General features: G+C 37.7%; 1 protein-coding gene across 1 annotated transcript in view; it reads right to left on the bottom strand.

The window, feature by feature from the left end:
- Window positions 1–16355, bottom strand: part of LOC117398337 (leukotriene B4 receptor 1) — a 32252-nt gene extending 15897 nt beyond the window's left edge. The window contains exon 1 of the mRNA XM_033997332.3: window positions 16139–16355. The gene's annotated coding sequence lies outside the window, so the exon portion shown is untranslated. The remainder of the gene's footprint in view (window positions 1–16138) is intronic.
- Between the last annotated feature and the right edge of the window lie 257 nt (window positions 16356–16612).

The raw sequence follows: 16612 nt of genomic DNA, 5'->3' as shown, positions 1-16612 counted from the left end.
ATTTGTTTACAATACATATTTATTTCTTTCTAGATGATAATGATACAGTGGAAAGCATTGCAAATGAGGAAGCAGAAGTTTCTTCAGTTTGCGAAGATACCCAAATGGTCCAAAACTAATGCATACAACTGGCACCGGTTACAAGCTGTGTCTGTTCCTGCCGCCTCTCCTCTTGCAGTTAGGCAGTCCCCAAATGTTTCTGCTACTCAGTCTGTTGTCCCTGAACAAGTAATTCAATCTTTTAAAGATACTGCAGGTTTTCTGGCAGCCAATAACACGCAAGTGAAGGATGAGATATCTGCTATGCAGAAACAGTTAGCTGAATTCCGCAAAGACATCTGTTCAGAGCGGAGAACCTTCAACAGTTTTTTTTTGTAAATTTACTGAATTCTGTATGGCTAACAATAGCAGATAGGAAAGGGCATGGAAAAGTTCATTGAAGAGTCAGAGTTCTGAAGGCTCTTCCAAACAGCACCAAAGTAGCACAGCAGGCATTATGCACAAAACACACCGGATGGCTGGAAGAGGTACCACTACAACAGACGCTGCAGCCACCAGCAGCGCAGCCAGCTCAAGTGTCATCTCGAAAGATGTGCCCCAAAATTCTGTAAGAAATTCCACAAGCTGGCAGAAAAAAGCCTAAATTGGACTTGTACAAATACATAGGCTTCCTAATCACCCCCCACCCCTTTTTTTTCTGTGTGTGTGTATGTAATCATTGTGCATAGAATACTATTACAATGCAAAAATAATAAACATTTTGAAATCAAATTATAATTCATATTCCCAATAACACTCACAAGTAAAAAATGTTCCTTAGAATTCCAATCCTAACCTCACGAGCCACAGATGTATGTCTTTCTTCGTCATTAGGTACATCGTGGTTAATTGCATCTTCAATAGACTGCCCTTTGTGCGAAATATCAATATTTCTGCGAATAGCAATGTTGTGTAAGACACAACATACCAAAAATATGCGGGTAACCTTCTCTGGGGTATATTGCAGCACCCCACCTGATCTATCAAGACACCTAAACCTCATTTTTAGAAGGCCAAAGGTCCTTTCAATTACACTTCTTAAGAACATAAGAACATAGGAACATTTACAAACGAGAGGAGGCCATTCGGCCCATCTTGCTCGTTTGGTTGTTAGTAGCTTATTGATCCCAGAATCTCATCAAGCAGCTTCTTGAAGGATCCCAGGGTGTCAGCTTCAACAACATTACTGGGGAGTTGGTTCCAGACCCTCACAATTCTCTGTGTAAAAAAAGTGCCCCCTATTTTCTGTTCTGAATGCCCCTTTATCTAATCTCCATTTGTGACCCATGGTCCTTGATTCTTTTTTCAGGTCGAAAAAGTCCCCTTGTGGCCCTATGTGCAATATTATAGTTTTCCTCTGCTTGTGTGGAGGGATTCAATACTGGTGTCATAAGCCACTGACATAAAGGACAGCCAGCATCCCCTGAAAACAAATTATGGGAAGCTAAAATATTAACTAAGCAGGAATGCATTGAAGTTACCAAAGCAAAAATGTGTATCACAAATACAATGAAGAACTACAAAAATATTTGTATTCATTATTTGTTATTGTTGTTTTTTTTTTTACAAATGTATTCAATGGCTAGCTAACAGTGGCAGAATACATTTGTTTAGAAAAAAAAAGGAATACAAATATTTTTTGAAAAAACAAAATAAATTACCTGGCTATATATTATTTACCAATTAATATTCCTTCTGGTCTCCGTGGCGACTCAGGCAATTGCCCTAAATTGGAATTTTGGAGTATGTATGAATCATGGCAAAATCCTGGATAGCGGGCATACATGAGTTATGATACACTCGGCATCGCACACCACCTGTATGTTTAACAAAGGGAAGTTTTTCCTGGCTGTTTCCTGCAGTATTCCGCAAAGCAACGTGTGTGCAATCTATAGCCAGAGGGCAGATGGCAATCCTGCTATGTGTTTTAACCTTATCTAATTCCCTTTGTTATGAGGAAACACAATATAATCCCGGGCCCTCTTCACCAATGCAGTAGTTACTTCATTAATAGTACGGCACATTGAGGTTTGACTTATGCCCACCCTATCTCCTCCAGGATGCTGGAACGACCCAGAGGCATAGAGACCCAAAGCCGCTACCACTTTAAGGGAGGGCTAAATTCCTTTCTGACGGCCATTCTAAATCATCCTTAATATTATTATTATTACTTATTTCTTAGCAGACGCCCTTATCCAGGGCGACTTACAATTGTTACAAGATATCACATTATTTTTTTTTACATTTAATTACATTATTTTTTACACATTATTTTTACATACAATTACCCATTTATACAGCTGGGTTTTTTTACTGGAGCAATCTGGGTAAAGTACCTTGCTCAAGGGTACAGCAGCAGTGTCCTCCACGGGGATTGAACCCACGACCCTCCGGTCAAGAGTCCAGAGCCCTAACCACTACTCCACACTGCTGCCCCCACTACTCCACACAGAGATCTATAATCACAGCCTTATCCAGTCTAAATCTGATCTTTATTTCCTCGTCTGGTAAATGAAGAAAGTTGACTCTGGGACAGTATATTCTCTCTCTGTTTCGATTACGTCTCGTTTCACCTTGCCTGTTCTGCATGAGCTTCCAGAAACAGTGGAAAGACCTCCATTTCGGTGAGATACAAAAAACACTGTTCCGAAACCATTATATAAATCGGGAGAATTAATTGAACATCTCCTGACCAGGTGAATACACTCGACTAAAATTAGGAGAATAAAATGAAATTTGGATGATGAGACTCACGTGCGGGCATTCAAAAAGGGGCGTGTATGTATTTAAATTAAGCATTCGAGATATCTATTCAGACGCATTCTCCTAGTGGAATTTAAAATGGAATCCTTGTTAGGATGACCTCGAATACACAAATTCTTCTTCTTGAGAATTGCAAATAGGAGAATACATTTGAAAATCGCATAATTTCTCTTCAAATGTCCCTCTCGAATGTTTGAGAATAGAGCCATATGTAGGTCTGGACTGACTGTCTGGCAGATCCGTATTACTGCAGGTAGAGGGCAGCAGTCTCGTGGGATCCGCCTGTCGGTCATGGTGATGACACGGAGAGGTGGGGAAGAGGGTGTGTGTGCTTTCCCTCTCTCTGAGTGGCTGAGGGGCGGGCCTTGGGAGACTGCTCGGCCCATAAGAACTGGCTTGGTTGTGCACTCGGGTGGGCGTGTTCGGGGAAATACAGTGTCACTGGTAGAAGAGGCCAGTGTGAAACAAGGAGCAGGCGAGCCCGGCTGAGGGGACAGCCTTTCATAAAAACTAATTTTCACAGAGCAATATAAATAAATACGTACCCGATGGGACGTGTGTAGATGTACGGGGAACCCTGGCCAACCCCAGTGTATAGGAACAACTGAGTGTAGGACGGAGACCCGTGCTGACCGGCTTAGCGGCAGTGGGGGCACTGCATAAGCAGCACTTTTGTTTGTAGTTTTAGTACTGTGTTTTATTTTCCCTTTTTCTTTCACCTTCTGTCTTCATTATTATTTTTGAGCACTTGAAGGTGCACGGAATGGTATACCTGTGTTGGTAACCCCGTGGTCCTGTTTTACTGTCGGCAGTATACAGACCACGGACAACAGCGCCCTCTGCGGGCTAAACTAAATAAAAATAAATAAGAAAAGAAATAAATCTGGGCACCTGTGCGGTGTTTACAAATAAAATCTTCTGTCTCCTGTGTCAGCGAATACCCCCACCCTTCCACAGTATGATATTTAAATTGAATGTGTAAAGAATACGCAGAGCAATGCTGCTGCACAGCTGGAGTTTGCATGTTATCAAGCTTCTTGTACTTTGATAGTTCCCGGTGTCTCAATGGTCAGTTGAGCCTGCCTGAGAATTGCCAAAAACACTTTAAGATCAAGTTTTTGTGCAGTAGCTCACAGTAACATTACAGTTCAAATGTAAGGCTACAGTTAATGCATACTCCATAAGTTAGCATGAAAGTATCTACAGTATGTGTTTAAAATACTCATAACTTCAAGGTAATGTGGCATTTTTTTCACCCAAAATACCTTTGTGAGAAGTAGGTTAATGTTGCCGCAGCCTCTGAGTAGGAAGAGATAAAGTATTAATTGTATTCCCCAGGCTGTGCTTTTTGACACTGATAAACACTGCAGGAAACACTGCACAGTTGCTATTTCTCACCCCAGTTGGTTATCAGTTTAATCAAGGCTTTAGAATCTATGTTCTTCTCTTATTACTACCATAAACATTGTCTCTCAGCCCACTTTAATTGAATGCTTCCTTAAAATCCATCTTTAAATTAGCTTTATGAACAGTATCACTGTCCCCTGATTGTTTTGATATTTATATTCATACATCATAGGTAAATAAAAAAAAGTTTTCAACTTTTACTCATTTTTGTTCTGCAACAATGCTGGTGACTGAAATGAGAGGCGTGTCCTGGGAACAGAAAACCAGCACTGTTGCAGGAGGGAGTGTGATCTGGATACATTCTCTCTCTCCTGGCAAACGCTCCCAAGAAAATGTTGAGAAATGTATTTCCCACGATGTGTGATTAACAATTTTGAAGTGTTGGCAATATGTTTGAAAACATTTCAGACAATGAGGGACACAGTAAAGGTAATGCATTTCCTCCCTTATAAAAAATGTTTCCCATAGTAAAAGGATGGCAAACCATGGTAAACTAATGCATAGTATAACCATGGGAGAAAACTGCAAAATGACATAATTATGATCCATTGTTATTAGCTGCTTCACTGTAAGTAGTGTGTAGTTTTGTGTGATTCACTGTCTAGTCTAGTGGTGAAAGTGCATTAATCAGAACGTATAGGGGTTATAATGACATGCTTAGCAATTACAGGTGTGCTGTGTAACTAGCTTCATATTTACACACTTCAAAAGGACTTCCTTGTATTGTGTCATTCTGCTGCTGTACACAGGGCAATGATGGTGGGACGTCACTATATAACACTAATATAAAACGTTGTACAGAACTGCAGCAGCTACCCAACATGGTGTCTATATGAAGTTGTAATCTACTGTGCTAGCATTGCCTGCTGTGTGCTGGGTAGGGCCTCGCTGTACTGTACTGTACTGTACACAGGGCAATGCTGACAGGACCACACTATATAACACTAATATAAAACCCTGCACAGAACTACAGCAGCTACCCAACATGGTGTCTATATAAAGTTGTAATATTCTGGGCTGCATTGTCTGCTGTGTGCTGGGCAGATATAACAGCATAACATACCAGTATCAGTTTTAACCTGCTTCTCAGACACGATAACTTTTTTCAAGTCTCACTTCCTTTGTATTTTCACACATTGAAGGCATGTGGTTTTTAATTGTGATTAATTTAAACTGTGTCCTTTGACCTCTCCTTAAGGTAAACTGCAAAACTAGCTTACAGATAGGGTCATGGTTACTATGGAACACACATAGGAACCCATATATGCTTTATTCAACCAATCAAAATGCTTAAATTTCACAATAACTCTTTGGAAGACGTAAAGTTTCTTGCAACTTCTAGTTTAACCTGTTGTACTACCAGATGTTTTAAATTGAAAATAAATGTTTGATAAAACAGGTGTTTCTTTCAAAACTTCACATTTGAGACCTGTGTAATAAATGGATGTGCATGGCAATGCACGGAACTACCATACTGACCAATATGGCTATTATTCCCCACAAACTTTGCTTTTGTGACCAGGACATTGATATTTTGAAATTTACCTATTTCCAATGAGAAAACGGGCGAATTTGTGTCTTTTCGTTCACATAAAGTCAGAAAAAAACAACATATGAATCCAAATTAACATGTATTTATACTAAAATAATACAAAATGACTACAAAAGATTTAGAAGTGAGTAGTTTTTTGAGATTTACGATTATACTGTAAATCACTTTCACGAATCAGCCCCCAAATGTAGTCTCCCATCATGTTCTCGTTATACTGTCCTTGGTAGCGGCGTTCAAAGTCCAGTATATCCTGGTGGAAGCGCTCGCCTTGCTCCTCCGAGTACGCTCCCATGTTCTGTTGTGCCGTAGTTCTTCACCAGAGTCTCAACCAGCTCCACATAGTTTTCGGCCTTGTGATTGCCCAGGAAGCCCCGAACCACTGCGACAAAGCTGTTCCAAGCCGCTTTCTCCTTACTAGTGAGCTTCTTGGGAAATTCATTGCGCTCCAGGATCTTCGTTATCTGTGGTCCGACGAAGACACCGGCTAAGACCTTTGCCTCAGACAGCTTAGGGAAGAAGTCTTGAAGGTACTTGAAGGCTGCCGACTCCTTATCTAGAGCTCTGACAAATTGTTTCATAAGGCCCAATTTGATGTGCAGTGGTGGTATCAGCACCTTCCGGGGGTCCACCAGTGGCTCCCACTTGACGTTGTTCCTCCCCACAGAGAACTCAGTCCGCTGTGGCCAGTCCCGCCTGTGGTAGTGCGCCTTGGTGTCCCTGCTGTCCCAAAGGCAAAGATAGCAGGGAAACTTGGTAAAACCGCCTTGGAGACCCATCAGGAATGCCACCATTTTGAAGTCTCCTATGACCTTGATGCCATCTCAGAAAAATGCAGATATGTATCCACTTAGGCAGCTGGAACTAAACTGAACTGGTGGGCTTAAGGCCCCTGTATTTATACTACTATTTATATTACTGGGAAGTTCTAGGAAGTTCTAGAAGTTACTCCAAGTTTACTCAGCACTGAATCTATCTGGAATGTTCTGGAAAATAGGTAAATTTCAGAATATCACTGTCCTGGTCACAAAGGCAAAGTTTGTGGGGAATAATAGCCATTTTCTATACTTTTGAGGCATAAGCAATTAGGAAATAACACTTACTACCCAGGAACCAAAAAAAAAAAAAAAAAATTGTTACACGGTGTAATTTGATGTATGATTTAAGACAATCTGAGCAGTTTTAATGTCTCATCCGGGTAGTTATTGTCTTGGTCTCGCTTTTACCCACTCCCGTTAAATACACCTCATTGTCAGAGGGGAAGTGTATTATTCTGATGAGTAACATCCTGTTCTGAAATTGCGAAATACATAAAAAAAATAAAATGCTCCGATTGCTAACAGTACAGCAGTCCAATCATTTCAGCAACACTGCTCAGCTGCCTTTGTAAAAAAATAATAGTTAAATATGGGGTAGTTGTTAGTTTAGTTTGTTTTTATTCTCTATTAATTAAATTCTATTCATTGATAAAATGTAAAAGAGAACCAGAGTGTTCTCTTTTCTTTTTTTTTTTTAAATAAGTGAAGTCATCAGGTTAATGTAGCTGCGCAACCATGAACGGCTTTAACACCAACCCTAAATAAAACTGTTTTACTGAGCAGTAGTAATAATCTGAAGCACTGGTATTCCAAAATAACAGAGACCTGTTTTACTTTAGTGAAGTAGGCTACAGTTTTGCTTTTTTTTTCATTACAAACTTGTCATTATTCTTTATTGAAATTAATATTCAGCGTTCATATTGTAGCTTGTTGTGTAGGTTACTCATTACAAGTAGTGTAGGATGTTTTTCAAGTCAAGTAAGCTTATTTGTGTATAAAACATGACAAGAAAGTCATCCTTCTTAATTTCTCAGCCAGTGTCATCTTACTTTAAATTCACATACCTTAAATCATAAGGTAATTCAAATATTTTTGCTCACATTACTCTCCCCATCATTCTGCGCACTATCCACCCTTGTTAAAGATATTAAATAATGAACCCGATCTGAAGCAACTGCAAAACTTGCCCCAATATTTAAAGTAGAAATAAAAAATATTTTAAAACTAGCAAGAAATGACTAGGTTGCAGTAGCAGCAGTTACATTATTGTTTTAAGTTATTTTATTATGGGCAAACTTGCCCTCTAACTTAATGGACCCTATTTAGAAGCAAGCACAAAGGCAAATATACAATTCTCAGAGGAATAAAAACATTAATATGGTATAAAACAAGAAACAACTGGTCCCTCCAGCAAAGTTTATACTGTTAAATGTATACTTTTAAAACTGTTTTATTCAGATAACTGCTTTACTGAAAGAACAGTACTTGCTTTTCTTTGTTTGTATATATATATATATATATATATATATATATATATATATATATATATATATATATACAGTGCCTATAGAGAGTCTACACCCACTTGAACTTTTTTCACATTTTGTTGTGTCAGTGCCTCAGAGTTTCATGCATTTAAATGAGGGTTTTTTTCCACTTATCTACACACCATACGCCACACTGTTAAGGGGAGAAAAGGTTTTATTGAGAAAAAAATTATATATTAAAAATACACAACTCAAAGATCATAATTGGATAAGTCTCCACCCCCTGAGTTAATACTTGGTGGAAGCACCTTTGGCAGCAATTACAGCTGTGAGTCTGTTGGGATAGGTCTCTACCAACTTTGCACACCTAGATTTGGCAATATTTGACCATTCTTCTTTACAAAACTGTTCAAGCTCTGTCAAGTTCCTTGGGAAGCGTTGATGGACAGCAATCTTCAAGTCATGCCACAAATTTTCGATTGGATTTAGGTCAGGGCTCTGACTGGGCCACTCAAGGACATTTACCTTTTTGTTCCTAAGCCACTCCAGTGTAGCTTTGGCTGTGTGTTTTGGGTCGTTGTCATGCTGAAAGGTGAACTTCCGTCCCAGTTTCGGCTTTCTTGCAGAGGGCAGCAGGTTTTCCTCAAGGACTTCTCTGTACTTTGCTCCATTCATTTTCCCTTCTATCCTGACAAGTGCCCCGAGTCCCTGCCGATGAGAAAACCCCCCATAACATGATGCTGCCACCACCACCATGCTTCACAGTAGGGATGGTGTTCTTTGGGTGATGCGCTGTGTTGGGTTTGTGCTAAACATAACGCTTTGCATTTAGGCCAAAAAGTTCAATTTTAGTTTCATCAGACCACAAAACTTTTTGCCACATGGCTACAGAATCTCCTGAGTGTTTTTTTTTGCATACTTCAAATGGGATTCAAGGTGGGCTTTCTTGAGTAATGGCTTCCTTCTTGCTACCCTGCCATATAGGCCAGATTTGTGGTGCTTGGGATATTGTTGTCACATGCACGCTTTGACCAGTTTTGGCCATAAAAGCCTGTAGCTCTTGCAAAGTTGCCATTGGCCTCTTAGTAGCCTCTCTGATCAGTCTCTTCTTCTTGCTCGGTCATCCAGTTTGGAGGGACGGCCTGATCTAGGCAGAGTCTTGGTGGTGCCATACACTTTCCACTTTCTTAATAATTGTCTTGACCGTGCTCCAATGGATATTCAAGGCCTTTGATATTTTTTTTATACCCATCCCCTGATCTGTGCCTTTCAACAACTTTGTCCCAGAGTTATTTTGAAAGCACCTTGGTGCTCATGGTTGAGTCTTTGCTTTGAAATGCACTTCCCAGCAGAGGGAACCTACAGGAACTGCTGAATTTATCCTGAAATCATGTGAATCACTACAATTTAACACAGGTGGAGGCCACTTAACTTGGTGTGTGATTTTAAAGGCGATTGGTTACACCTGAGCTAATTTAGGATTGCTATTACAAAGGGGGTGGACACTTATCCAACCAAGCTATTTCTGTTTTTATTTTTAATTAATTTTCTACAATTTCTAGAATTTTTTTTTTCTTGGAAGTTGTGGGGTAGGATGTGTAGATAAATGAAAAAATATATATTTTAATGCATTTTAATTCCAGGCTATAAGGCAACAAAAGGTGAAAATTTTGAAAGGGGGTGTAGACTTTCTATAGGCACTGTATATATAGATAGATAGATAGATAGATAGATAGATAGATAGATAGATAGATAGATATCATATCCGGACCCTACAGCGCATCTATAACCGTGAACCCACCACAGCGCGTCCATCACTGCGTGACCCAGTACAGTGCAACCCCACCACCACGTGACCCCGTACAGCGCAACCCCACCACCACGTGACCCCGTACAGCGCAACCCCACCACCACGTGACCCCGTACAGCGCAACCCCACCACCACGTGACCCCGGACAGCGCAACCCCACCACCACGTGACCCCGTACAGCGCAACCCCACCACCACGTGACCCCGTACAGCGCAATTCCACCAACACGTGACCCCGTACAGCGCAAGCCCATCACCGCAGGACATCTTTACAGCGACAGACCACCACCGCGAGCCCCGTTACAGCGCATCACCGTGCACAACTTTGTAGTTATACTTGCTGCCTGCCCGAGATGCATTCAGGGTCTTAAGTTATTGTGAAGTAGCTGTATGGTTTGTTTCAAGTTATTATTTATTATTTTTATTTTTTTACACATTACCTTAACAAGTTGCTGTTCTTCAGTAAAGACATATATTCCATACAGAGTTCCGATAAAGGACACTTCAGTAGCAATTAATGTTCAAAGCACTTTTTTATTGTTATTTGGCATACAGTACCAAAATAAATAAAGTCAAAACAAAGCGAAACGACATTCTGCTTCACTGTGTTTATAATTCTAAATGTGTTTAGGTGTTAAACATTTTGTGGTGTTTAGTTTGTAAACTCTTGGACGTGTTTATGATTTGTAACACTTTTTAAACATTTGTACACGTTTATAACAGGGCTGGTGTTTATTAAACGTTCATTGAATACATACTGAGTATAGCAGTGTTATTGTGTTATTGTGTAATATGCATGTAGAGGGAGTGGGATTGCGGTGCGGTGCGGAGCGGTGAGGAGGAGACATCTCAACAAAAAAGAAGTAAGCTACAGATGCTTAAATGCAGTGGTAGTCCTGACAGTAAAATCCTGCACTCTAATGTCATTTTAATTCAAAGGCCATTACATGTAATACCACACAGCAGTTAACTAGGCACCCTCACAAGACGATCACTTCTCATGTGTACTGTAGTAAAATAGGATTATGCAGCCTTGAGTAAACATAATTGTGCCCATATAACAAGTTGCTTACACACGAGGACTTGTTTTGATGTATTGTCCTCAGTGATTGAGCACCATTGACGTTTGTACACTGTGTTTAAACTGCTGATGTGCGGAGGTGCTTTTGCTAATTGTAATGTGACGTGGCTGAGGGCAGTGTAAATGATCAGGCTGGAGTCTTGATTTACAGTTTAAAACCGGTGCTGGTTTTATATTTCTTACAGTGAGGTGGGGAAACAACCGCTAATAAAACAAACAAACATGTTCATGTATGTTTGTGAAAAATCATAATAAAAATGTTAAACATTAATATGTGTTTGTTACATATGTTTTCGAATGGTTATATCTTAATTATGTATTTAATATATTCTAAAATTAGCCAGCCTACACTTGGGATCCCCTGTTCAAATTTTCTGAACAAGGCACTGTTCTCCACGATAAATTAGTTGTGGCATGAGCCAGGGTACTTAGCAACTACCTCCGTGATAATGCACTGAGCATCACATAAAACTTACACAGTTAAGAATGATGATGTTTTCATTCCTTGAATCTGGGGATATTGCAACGTGTGTGCAATCTATTACACCTACACCCTAAGAAATGAAGGATATTTAAGGTTCTTCATTGAAACTATGGGTTACATAACGAACCCTTTGGGTCCAAAAAAAAAAATTGTTTTTTTAAGGCACTTTTATGTTCCAAAATTAGAGCCAGTTCCACTTTGAACCATTTCTTACATAACTGACAATGTTTTAAAAATATTTTCCACTCAGCAAAAGGCAATCCAATTAATTGTATAGTTTGCATGGGACATGTAAGCTTTAGGGAGAACATTTTTGCGGATATGTTTATAATCTTATCCTTACCAGCAGTTCATCACATGTAACAAAGCAATATTAAGGATTTTTTTAACCAAACAAAAATGAATTACATAGGAGTGTGTGTATTTTAAGAGCAAATTCTCCTATTCTTTTATTTGTCATATAGAAAACACACGAAATAGCACATACCGTTTTAATTGCAGAAGTGTGTTTTGTTTTTTGTGGAACAATCCCATTCTAAATCCAGGGATCATGTGAGGTGTTTATAAACTGAGAAGATTGTCGGGTTAACTATCTCAGCCTTATTGTATTATTCAATTTACAGCCCTATCACACCCATCTTATTTTATTTATGAAAAATACGTGTGTATTTTACTGTATACGTAGCTCTACCAATAATAAAACTTCTACGGCTATACCCAGTCACAATATCTCTGGTATCATGGCAGAATAAACACTGTAAACAGTTTGTCTTTCTAAACACACACTATGTTTAGTCCTTCGTGCAGTGTGTGCTTTTTCAGTTGCTATCTTGCCTGAGCCAGAGGTTGTTCATAATTTTTACCTGAGGCAATTTGTGAAGGAGTAGGAGTTGAGGTTATTACTAGTATTTGCATATATATATATATATATATATATATATATATATATATATATATATATATATATATATATATGTGTGTGTATATATATATATATATATATATATATATATATATATATATGTGTGTATATATATATATATATATATATATATATATATATATATATATATATATATATATATAGTTTTATATTATTAATATTTGTGTTTATTAATTCTCTATCACGGTTATTTTGTATAACATTTTAAAATACCATTAGTTTAATAAATCTTTTTTTTTTTATAATTGAATAATTAGATTACAGATTAGATTACAAATTGGACAGGCATCGATTTCTGTCATTTATAAATTATAACTATGTATTTTTTTTTTAGGAAACTCTTTTTTTTAAAAAAAGGAACGTCTTTGTTTTTCCTTTGTTATTTAACATATTTTGTATTCGTGGGATCAATTTTTATCATGACTATAACTTTAAGATTATCAGGGGATCAGATGGGATATAATTTAAGGAGTTCTGTTTCAAGTATGGGCAGCAGTGTGGAGTAGTGGTTAGGGCTCTGGACTCTTGAATGGAGGGTCGTGGGTTCAATCCCAGGTGGGGGGACACTGCTGCTGTACCCTTGAGCAAGGTACTTTACCTAGATTGCTCCAGTAAAAGCCAACTGTATAAATGGGTAATTGTATGTAAAAATAATGTGATATATTGTAACAATTGTAAGTCGCCCTGGATAAGGGTGTCTGCTAAGAAATAAATAATAATAAGTAATAATATAATATACTACTGTAAGGGAAAGTTTTTTTTTAAATACAGTACAACCACTAACAGCCAAAATGCTATAAATACTCTTATTGCCATCAGATGAGGTCACTGGAAGATGAGCACTGAATCATGCTCAAATGATTGACAGAGCAGCCAGAACAGCCCATTATCATCAAGCCAGTCTAAAGGACACTTCAATCATGGACACTATAATACAATAGCCATGGTAAAAAGTGCCTAAATTAGTAAGTACCCTTACCAGAATTGTTCTTTTGAATGTGTATTTTTCATTAGGAATGAAAATGTTCAATTTCTGAGGTGTGTGGAAAACTATATATGTATGGTCCAGTGAAGTCAATGATGCTGTAAACAATTAACCAGTGTGAAGATCAAGGACTGTGCACCAAATAAAATTCCTTAAAGTGAAATAGGCCTTGGTCCATGTTGATGGACAAGAAGTTGTGCAGCATGGGAATGGCACTATGGATGTGACATATGCTATTAGCAGTTCATTTTGCTTATGGGTTGGAATATGGCAAATATACTCAAAATATGCTTCCTTTAACATTTCTTTTATGTCACATACCTGGGCAACCAAAAATACCAACCACTTGTGTTAGTGTTTACAATATGCTAAAGTAAATCTTTTTTTAAGGATAGATCAAACTTTAGTACAGTATGTTCAAATGTTTCCAACTAATATTTTATCAAGTTGAGATTTGCAGAGTTTTTTATCTGCTTTATTAAATTTGTCTTTTGAGGGATTTTTAATTTAGTGGCTTTCAATTGTTGCCAACAGGTTTATGTTTTAATTATCAGTTAACCTAAAAACACTTTGTATGGACATATTATTAAATGTGAACTGATTGTACACACCTAGTTTTAAAACTCTGTATTATGAAATATGCAGAGGCGTGTAGCAGGGTGGTAGAAAAACCTGCACATGTGAAAGGGGGCTGGGCAAAGCCCTGCTGACGAAATGTATTTGCTCATTTTGAATGGGTGTTTGCATTTTGTGTTTATGTAAAAACATGATGTATTATGATTTAAAATGTATAGTTTTGTGTTAGTTAAAACAAGTGTTATGCTTTGTTATTGTTTTGTTATGCTTAGTATTGATTTAAATGTATTTTGTGTTTTATTTAAAATACAAAGTGTTTGTGTGTTATTGTTTGGCGGCACGGAGGGGAAGCCCCATCCCACAAAACCCTGTGCAGAAGGTGACCATCTCCCGACTTAATTAATTGATTAATATGTTGCTAATCGGGAGATGGTCACCAATATAAAAGCCTGCAGCTCTCCCTGTTCGGTGTGGGTGTTCAGAGTGGAGAACGTGAGAGATGGGTGTGGAAAAGAAACAAAAGTAAAACTAAAATCAATTGCCACGCATGTAGGAAGCACAGTGTTTGTTTAGTTTTTTGTTTAGTGTTTGTGATTTGTTTCGGAGGTGCGCTTCACACTTTTCAAACACGGGCCTGACTTGCAAAATACATGTCAAGTATAGTGATCAACATTTTGTTTTGTTGTGATCCTAGTATTTTCTGTTATGAGGACTGTAATAAACGAAAACCAAAAGGGTGAGGTGTTTTTTCTTTGTACAATGCCCCCTTTTCTAAAACATTTTGAAGAGTTTATTTAAGTTAAACATGCATTTTCACTTGCAACTAAAAAAAAGACATAAGTAAACCACAGTAATGATATTACTTTATGAAAATATGTATTTGGCCACTTTATTGTGCAGAAACCATAATACCAGGGATACATTTTTTTTAGTCTACTTTTAACTGTTTCTGCCTGGAAAATGTTTTATAGAATAGATCGTGGTAATTAATCTACGCAGAAAAACAAAGAGAATATATTATTGTAGGATAAGTAATAAGTAAAAAATACTTAAAAGAAACAGGCATATATGTTCTAATCCAAGGCTATTATTGTAGCATGGCCAGCTCCTGTTGTAGGTGAGTACCCAGGGTCTGGAAAGTATGGGGATGATTGCTGAGAATACTACGGGGATTAAAATGACCAAGTCAAGTACATCATTAGTCGTAGTAGTGCCTGTTACATAAAAAATTGAGGGATATTTTAGCCCCTATTGTGCTTTGTTTGACTTAGACCATTTTGTATTATTTTTTCATAGCAGTTTTTTTTTTATAACATCATCCCTTTTTTAGGATATCTTGAAACAAAACTCCCTCTCCACAGCAGTTACTACATAGTGTAATATTTGTAATTTAAGGTTTAACTTAAGTGTTGTATTACAGTACATGACTGAGTGATACATGCAGAGGATACAAAGCGTTCTGTATTTTCAGCTTCTTTATTTATGGTGAATTGGCTATAATTTATCAGTTATTTTATAAGGCTTATTTTTTAGTCATAAATGTATCATGTACCAATATGTATACATTTTAAAAGTATTTATTCATTGCCACTCAAATTGTCCCCATTGTTAAAATGTTTACACCCGGCTGTGCTTAGGAGCACCTGCACTTTGTTGTTGAGAATTTCATCCCTGGAAGTATGCATTATTAAAATGTTTCATAGTTGTAATTTGAGATGAAATTGCCATGCCTGTTGTATTTTTTATCAAATGTTATTACATGACTAATGTGTTCTATCAGGTGTTTAACCCTCTTGCATTGTATTTAATAAAGATGCCTTGATAGTCTAAAGCTTACAATGTCATTTTAACATGTCTTCATTGTCAAATTCATTGAGTTATTTATTTAAAATATAATACTGGATATATTCTTACACAAATGCTGAATAAATTGCTTTTATTCTTATAGATAGATAGATAGATTGTCAGTCAGGCACACACGTCTATACACACACACACACACACACATATATATATATATATATATATATATATATATATATATATATATATATATATATATATATATATATATATATATATATAAGCCAGTATATAGGCACGCGTTAAGTTTCTAAAGAAATTCGTTTTTAAACAAAAGAAAACAACTTCAAGCATAATTATTGACAACTAGTCTACCTATGAATAAATAACTTACCTAAATACTTTATGAAGTTGCTTTTTTTTCAACCAGAATTCTGCAGTTCCATCACTGGACGAACAGACCCCAATGCAGACGTACCCTCACTCTCCCAAACACAGGGAAAGTGAATTGCAGATTTGGTTATGAAGTTGCGTATATGTTTCTGGAGTTTAAACTTCTACAAGCCTTGGACTAGGAATTTGTTTAATGGAATGACTCGCGTTGCCGTCAGTTTGAGCCATGAAATTAGTGTGTGTGTGTGTGTTTTTTTTTTTTTTTTAATGACAGACATAGCAGCCAAGTTAAAGCACGCTGTTAGGTCCCGCCCTTTGGCAGCCGAGTTGGAATAGTATTGATCCCAGAAAAGCAATTCTAGGCGGGCAGTGCTGGTAAATGTAACCTCTTTAATTCCAAAGGGTGTAGTTCGGTACCCTGCACCGCGGGTGATAAATCAAACTAGTCACGCTGCACTGCCGCTGCGTGGGCCAG

This window comes from Acipenser ruthenus, chromosome 54 (genome assembly GCF_902713425.1).
Source record: "Acipenser ruthenus chromosome 54, fAciRut3.2 maternal haplotype, whole genome shotgun sequence".
Lineage (NCBI taxonomy): Eukaryota > Metazoa > Chordata > Actinopteri > Acipenseriformes > Acipenseridae > Acipenser > Acipenser ruthenus.
The sequence above is the reverse complement of the archived record's forward strand: the minus strand, read 5'-3'. Positions and strand labels throughout refer to the sequence as shown.